Below are 7,398 nucleotides of genomic sequence, written 5' to 3'. Positions count from 1 at the left end.
ACCATGAAGAGCTCTTCATTTTGCTTTCTTCAGTCTAAAGGAAAGAGGGAATGACACTGGACGGTGGATCTTTACAAAGATCGAGTATCTCATGGTCAACTCATGGAAGGAGTGCTTACAAACAACTCTTGAGCCGACTAACATGAAACACGTCAAGGTGATGGAGGAGATGAAAGAAGTTTCAAATTTTGGTAGAAAATTGCTCCACGCTTTACAAGAATACGAAGGGACAAGGTAGCGAGGAGTTAAACTGCCTTTGATACCATAACAAGACACTCTTAGGGAGGGGGCCTCGTAGAAGCACGGATGATTATCCAACGAGAGCAACTTTGGATTTAAAAACCGTAGTCACTCTTTTGGTATATATGGGTATATAAAATGATTGTTGCCTACTCAAAAGGCTGAGGCCCTAGATGGCTGACGAATTCACACAACGTGTGAATTGATTAGATCTTCAGGTACAAACCAAAGAAACTGAAAGAGCACTGGCTAGTGAAGTGCCAAGGATCATGAATTACTTCATGCTACTTGAACGAATAGACAACGGGTATTTGGCACCCTAAGAAGAGATACTTCTCTGAGGCTTTGATCTTTGAATATGATAAGAGGAGTGTCATCTGGTTAAAGCTTGTTCAAAAGTACTGGGGTCACATATGACTGACGAATTCACACAACGTGTGAACTAAAAAGAACTTCAAGTAAAACCCAAAGGAAAGGGAAAAGCATTGTCGAACGACGTAGCAAGGATCACCGGGGAGTGAAATTTTCTCCTTATGGAGTTGTTGTCACGGGAGAAATGGTTTCGAGGGATTGACCGAGAGACATTTAGCAACTCTGCTTTTAATGTTCTCCTTGATATTCTAGACACCAATATTGGGATATTGAGTAGCCTTCAATAGGTCATCAATGGAAGGTCGGACTTTGGGATTAGAAAGACATCATAAGGGCAACTTCTAGAATAAATCACATAAGATCCTTATGGAGAGTGGTTATTCTTGCTGTTTCAAGAGATTATGACATTAGATCTTCCAGCTAATTGTGTTAACCACAACATCAATCTTGTCAGATTTACAAAGAGACCTATGTCAAAAATCCTTGAGAAACACTAACCATCATTGCCGCTTGAGATTCATCTTAGGTTAGGTGTAAAGATATTTCAGACTCAGAATGTACGAATAGAATTTTTTTTTTCAATAGTTACCACCAAGGTAAAGTTGCTAGATTCTCAAGTTATAGACTTTAAAGTCAAGCTCCCAAAATATTGAGCCAGATTGCGTAATACATGTGGTTGCGACTGTCGAAGACAGTTGCGTGCATATGAACTTGCAATGTAACACAATTGAGTCCTGGTGAGGACGTCAAAGAAGATAATGAAGTCATTAAGCTTCTTCTCTTCTGGAACAAACCAGTCAGTGGCTTAGTGTGCATAGAGGAACGTTTCAAGGAATGGAGGTAACAACCTTCCATCTCAAGAATATTCCGCACAAGCATGACCGACTTGTGATGATTCCCAAGGAGAGAAAAGGGAACTCTACTTAGATCCATAGCGACATCTTTCAGCAAACGCACGTGAACCAGAGAACATCACTTCTAACATCCATAACACATGCATACTTCGTGATAACACAAAGATGGTTCTTAAAAGTTTCCAACATTAGTGCCAACTGTTCAGTATGAACCTCTTTAGACATGGAGGAAATAAGAATGTTATTGATGGACTCAACAACAAACTTATCAAAACACTCCAATGAGAAACTCATATATCGCATGAGCGAGGCAAAAGTATTGGTCGGACCAAAGGACATGAAGATGTATTCATGGTAAAACACCATGAGTAGAAACATCATCAATATAGTCTTCGGGACTGAGTTTGATTTGACGATAGCCCCAAATTCAAATCAAAGATTTGGGAAGATAGCATATCCATCAAGGATATACTTCCTGATTTCAACACGAACAAAACTAGACATCCCTTTTAAAAGAAACAAGTTAGATATAACTTTTGTCTTTCAACTCTCCAAGTTGTTGTTTAAGTTTAACCAACTAGTCCAGGATATCCAATATGGTTTATTGGAGTAGGAGTGATTCAGAGAACCAACATACTCACGAACCTGACATCACGGTCATGTGGCAACATGGCGATACTTCTAGAAAGACATCTAGAATATCACGAACCGTCGATATATCACTGAGTTCGAGAGGGAAGCTTGCTTTACAAAGCAACTGATGTGGTCTTATGAGCTTTGGTATGAACCTAACTCTTTGACCGAAGAAGGTGCACATGAAAAATGGACTTGGGAGGATAGTAAAACTTTGCTTAGTGATTGGTTAACAATCATGCTAAGAATGACACAAACATCCTTGGATTTCAAAGCAATGAGAACTGCTAAGAATCTCGGATGGCCACATCAGTACAAACACCCCAACATTCCCTAGCACGGACAGCTCGGAGGAAGGGCGAGTAAAGATATGTAAGAGAATCAATTCATAAATAAAGCCATGAGAATTAGCACGACCTATAGATATAGAAGAGTGTGATACTCTAAGGTAGAACAGACTAGAAGCTACATAAGCCTTTTAATCTGCGGATTACGACACTTTGACCAAGTCCTAAAAATGGATGAGGTAATGGAGTTCGTTTCTCCTGACATCCTAGAGCGGAATGTCTTGATGGACCACAAGAGTAACATGCACTGGAAGATTCCAATGCACAATTACCACATGGCTGCTAACTAGCAGACAAAGGTCGCAAAGTAACTAAGAGGAGGAACATGATCAGAATTAGAAATCCTGAGATGTAGATGCACAAGATAACACTCTTGCAAAACTCATGCTAAAAAAGGGAGGTGTGGCAGATTCACAGACATAGATATGAGACTCACAAAGAGCACTCTTGTCGTGATCCATTTGGTTCTAGGGAAGAACCTCTGCAAAAACCTAATGGTAGGAAAGATCATTTGTTGCCGCAATTCAATCACGACTACAACCAAAGATTTGAGGGCTAGGTGGATTTGAAGTTAGCCATCCTGATGTATGGTTTGACCAAGGACAACAGGGGTCAACGAAATGGATCTTGGGTTAAAGGCCAGCATCATGTACTAAGTTCACGCTGAGAGAACCCAGCACAATCTGGGACCTTCAGTTCAAGTCCAAGGTTAAAACACGAAGAAAAGAGTAGCTACTAACTGAGTGACATGATGTCTACGCCCCCTCCTTTTCCTGTAGACAGTGTTGGGCCTCCAAGAGCAGAGGTTTGTAGAACAGCAGCAAGTTTTCCCTTAAGTGGATCACCCAAGGTTTATCGAACTCAGGGAGGAAGAGGTCAAAGATATCCCTCTCATGCAACCCTGCAACCACAAAGCAAGAAGTCTCTTGTGTCCCCAACACACCTAATAGGTGCACTAGTTCGGCGAAGAGATAGTGAAATACAGGTGGTATGAATATATATGAGCAGTAGCAACGGTGCCAGAAAATAACTTGCTGGCGTGTAGTTGATGGTGGTAGTATTGCAGCAGTAGTAACGCAAAGAAACAAGAAACAAGCAGCGATAGCAGTATTTAGGAACAAGGCCTAGGGATTACACTTTCACTAGTGGACACTCTCAACATTGATCGCATAATAAATAACTCTTTCTCATATGTGCTACATACACTCTTTTGTTGGATGATGAACACATTGCGTAGGATTACACGAACCCTCAATGCCGGAGTTAACAAGCTCCACAATTCAATGTTCATATTTAAATAACCTTAGAGCATAATAGATCATTGCAAAATAAACCAAGAACTAACATAGTGCACACACTGTCCACATTACACTATGAAGGAGGAATAGATCACATCAATACTATCATAATGATAATTAACTCCACAATCTACAAGAGATCATGATCATAGCCTACGACAAGAACCACATGGACACTAGTCACCTTTACACCATGCAGGAGGAATAGACTACTTTAATAACATCACATGAGTAGCACACAACTAGTAGCGATACAAAGCTCATATGAATCTCAATCATGTAAAGCAGCTCATGAGATCATTGTATTGAAGTACATAGGAGAGAGATTAACCACATAGCTACCGGTACAGCCCCGAGCCTCGATGGAGAACTACTCCCTCCTCATGGGAGCAGCAGCGGTGATGAAGATGGCGGTGGAGATGGCAGCGGTGTCGATGGAGAAGCCTTTCGGGGGCACTTCCCCGTCCCGGCGGCGTGCCGGAACAGAGACTCCTGTCCCCCAGATCTTGGCTTCGCGATGGCGGCGGCTCTGGAAGGTTTCTGTGGGTTTCGTCGATCGTATCAGGGTTTTAGCGACGGAGGCTTTAAATAGGCGGAAGGGCAGCCTCGGAGGGGGCCTGGGGCCACCACACCATAGGGCGGCGCGGCCCCCCCTCTGGCCGCGCCAGGGTGTAGTGTGGGGCCCCCAGGGCTTCCCTCTGGCGGTTCTCGGGTGTTCTGGATGCTTCCGGTGAAAATAGGAACCTGGGCGTTGATTTCGTCCAATTCCGAGAATATTTCGTTACTAGGATTTCTGAAACCAAAAACAGCAGAAAACAGCAACTGGCCTTTCGGCATCTCGTCAATAGGTTAGTTCCGGAAAAACGCATAAATATGACATAAAATGTGCATATAACATGTAGATATCATCAATAATGTGGCATGGAACATAAGAAATTATCGATACGTCGGAGACGTATCAGCATCCCCAAGCTTAGTTCTGCTCGTCCCGAGCAGGTAAAACGATAACAAAGATAATTTCTGGAGTGACATGCCATCATAAACTTGATCATATTGTAAACATATGTAATGAATGCAGCGATCAAAACAATGTATATGACATGAGTAAACAAGTGAATCATAAAGCAAAGACTTTTCATGAATAGCACTTCAAGACAAGCATCAATAAGTCTTGCATAAGAGTTAACTCATAAAGCAATAAATCAAAGTAAAGGTATTGAAGCAACACAATGGAAGATTAAGTTTCAGTGGTTGCTTTCAACTTATAACATGCATATCTCATGGATAGTTGTCAATGCAAAGCAATATAACAAGTGCAATAAGCAAGTATGTAGGGATCAATGCACAGTTCACACAAGTGTTTGCTTCTTGAGGTGGAGAGAGATAGGTGAACTGACTCAACAATAAAAGTAAAAGAAAGGTCCTTCAAAGAGGAAAGCATCGATTGCTATATTTGTGCTAGAGCTTTGATTTTGAAAACAAGAAACAATTTTGTCAACGGTAGTAATAAAGCATATGTATCATGTAAATTATATCTTACAAGTTGCAAGCCTCATGCATAGTATACTAATAGTGCCCGCACCTTGTCCTAATTAGCTTGGACTACCGGGATCATCGCAATGCACATGTTTTAACCAAGTGTCACAAAGGGGTACCTCTATGCCGCCTGTACAAAGGTCTAAGGAGAAAGCTCGCATTGGATTTCTCGCTATTGATTATTCTCAACTTAGACATCCATACCGGGACAACATAGACAACAGATAATGGACTCCTGTTTTATGCATAAGCATGTAGCAACAGTTATTTTTCTCATTTGAGATTGAGGATATATGTCCAAAACTGAAACTTCCACCATGGATCATGGCTTTAGTTAGCGGCCCAATGTTCTTCTCTAACAATATGCATGCTCCAACCATAAGGTGGTAGATCGCTCTTACTTCAGACAAGACGAACATGCATAGCAACTCACATGAAATTCAACAAAAGGTAGTTGATGGCGTCCCCAGGAACATGGTTATCGCACAACAAGCAACTTAATAAGAGATAAAGTGCATAAGTACATATTCAATACCACAATAGTTTTTAGGCTATTTGTCCCATGAGCTATATACTGTAAAGGTGAAGAATGGAAATTTAAAGGTAGCACTCAAGCAATTTACTTTGAAATGGCGGAGAAATACCATGTAGTAGGTAGGTATGGTGGACACAAATGGCATAGTGTTTGGCTCAAGTATTTTGGATGCATGAGAAGTATTCCCTCTCGATACAAGGCTTAGGCTAGAAAGGTTGTTTGAAGCAAACACAAGCATAAACTAGTACATCAAAACTTACATAAAAGACATATTACAAGCATTATAAGACTATACATCGTCTTCCTTGTTGTTCAAACACCTCTCTAGAAAATATCTAGACTCTAGAGAAACCACTCATGCAAACCAAATTTTAACAAGCTCTATGTATTTCTTCACTAATAGGTGCAAAGTATATGATGCAAGAGCTTAAACATGAGCACAACAATTGCCAAGTATCACATCACCCAAGACATTATAGCAATTACTACATGTATCATTTTCCAATTCCAACCATATAACAATTTAATGAAGAAGAAACTTCGCCATGAATACTAAAAGCTAAGAACACATGTGTTCATACGAACCAGCGGAGCGTGTCTCTCTCCCACACAAGCATTTATTCAAACAAAAACAAAAATAGAAACAAACAAACAGACGCTCCAAGTAAAGTACATAAGATGTGACCGAATAAAAATATAGTTTCAAGAGAAGGAACCTGATAATTTGTCGATGAAAAAGGGGATGCCTTGGGCATCCCCAAGCTTAGATGCTTGAGTCTTCTTGAAATATGCAGGGATGAACCACCGGGGCATCCCCAAGCTTAGACTTTTCACTCTTCTTCATCGTAGTATATCATCCTCCTCTCTTGACCCTTGAAAACTTCCTCCACACCAAACTCGAAACAAACTCATTAGAGGGTTAGTGCATAATAAAAAAAACTCACATGTTCAGAGGTGACACAATCATTCTTAACACTTCTGGACATTGCCCAAAGCTACTGGAAGTTAATGGAACAAAGAAATCCATCCCACATAGCAAAAGAGGCAATGCGAAATAAAAGGCAGAATCTGTCAAAACAGAACAGTCCGTAAAGACGAATTTTAAAAGGACACCAGACTTGCTCAAATGAAAATGCTCAAATTGAATGAAAGTTGCGTACATATCTGAGGATCACTCACGTAAATTGGCATAATTTTCTGAGTTACCTACAGAGAATTTTTCCCAGATTCGTGACAGCAAAGAAATCTGTTTCTGCGCAGTAATCCAAATCTAGTATGAACCTTACTATCAACGACTTTACTTGGCACAACAAAACACTAAACTAAGATAAGGAGAGGTTGCTACAGTAGTAAATAACTTCCAAGACACAAATATAAAACAAAGTACTGTAGCAAAATAACACATGGGTTATCTCCCAAGAAGTTCTTTCTTTATAGCCATTAAGATGGGCTCAGCAGTTTTAATGATGCACTCGCAAGAAATAGTAGTTGAAGCAAAAGAGAGCATCAAGAAGCAAATTCAAAACAAATTTAAGCCTAACATGCTTCCTATGAAAAGGAATCTTGTAAATAAACAAGTTCAT

Source organism: Lolium perenne, chromosome 4 (genome assembly GCF_019359855.2).
Source record: "Lolium perenne isolate Kyuss_39 chromosome 4, Kyuss_2.0, whole genome shotgun sequence".
NCBI lineage: Eukaryota > Viridiplantae > Streptophyta > Magnoliopsida > Poales > Poaceae > Lolium > Lolium perenne.
The sequence above is the reverse complement of the archived record's forward strand: the minus strand, read 5'-3'. Positions refer to the sequence as shown.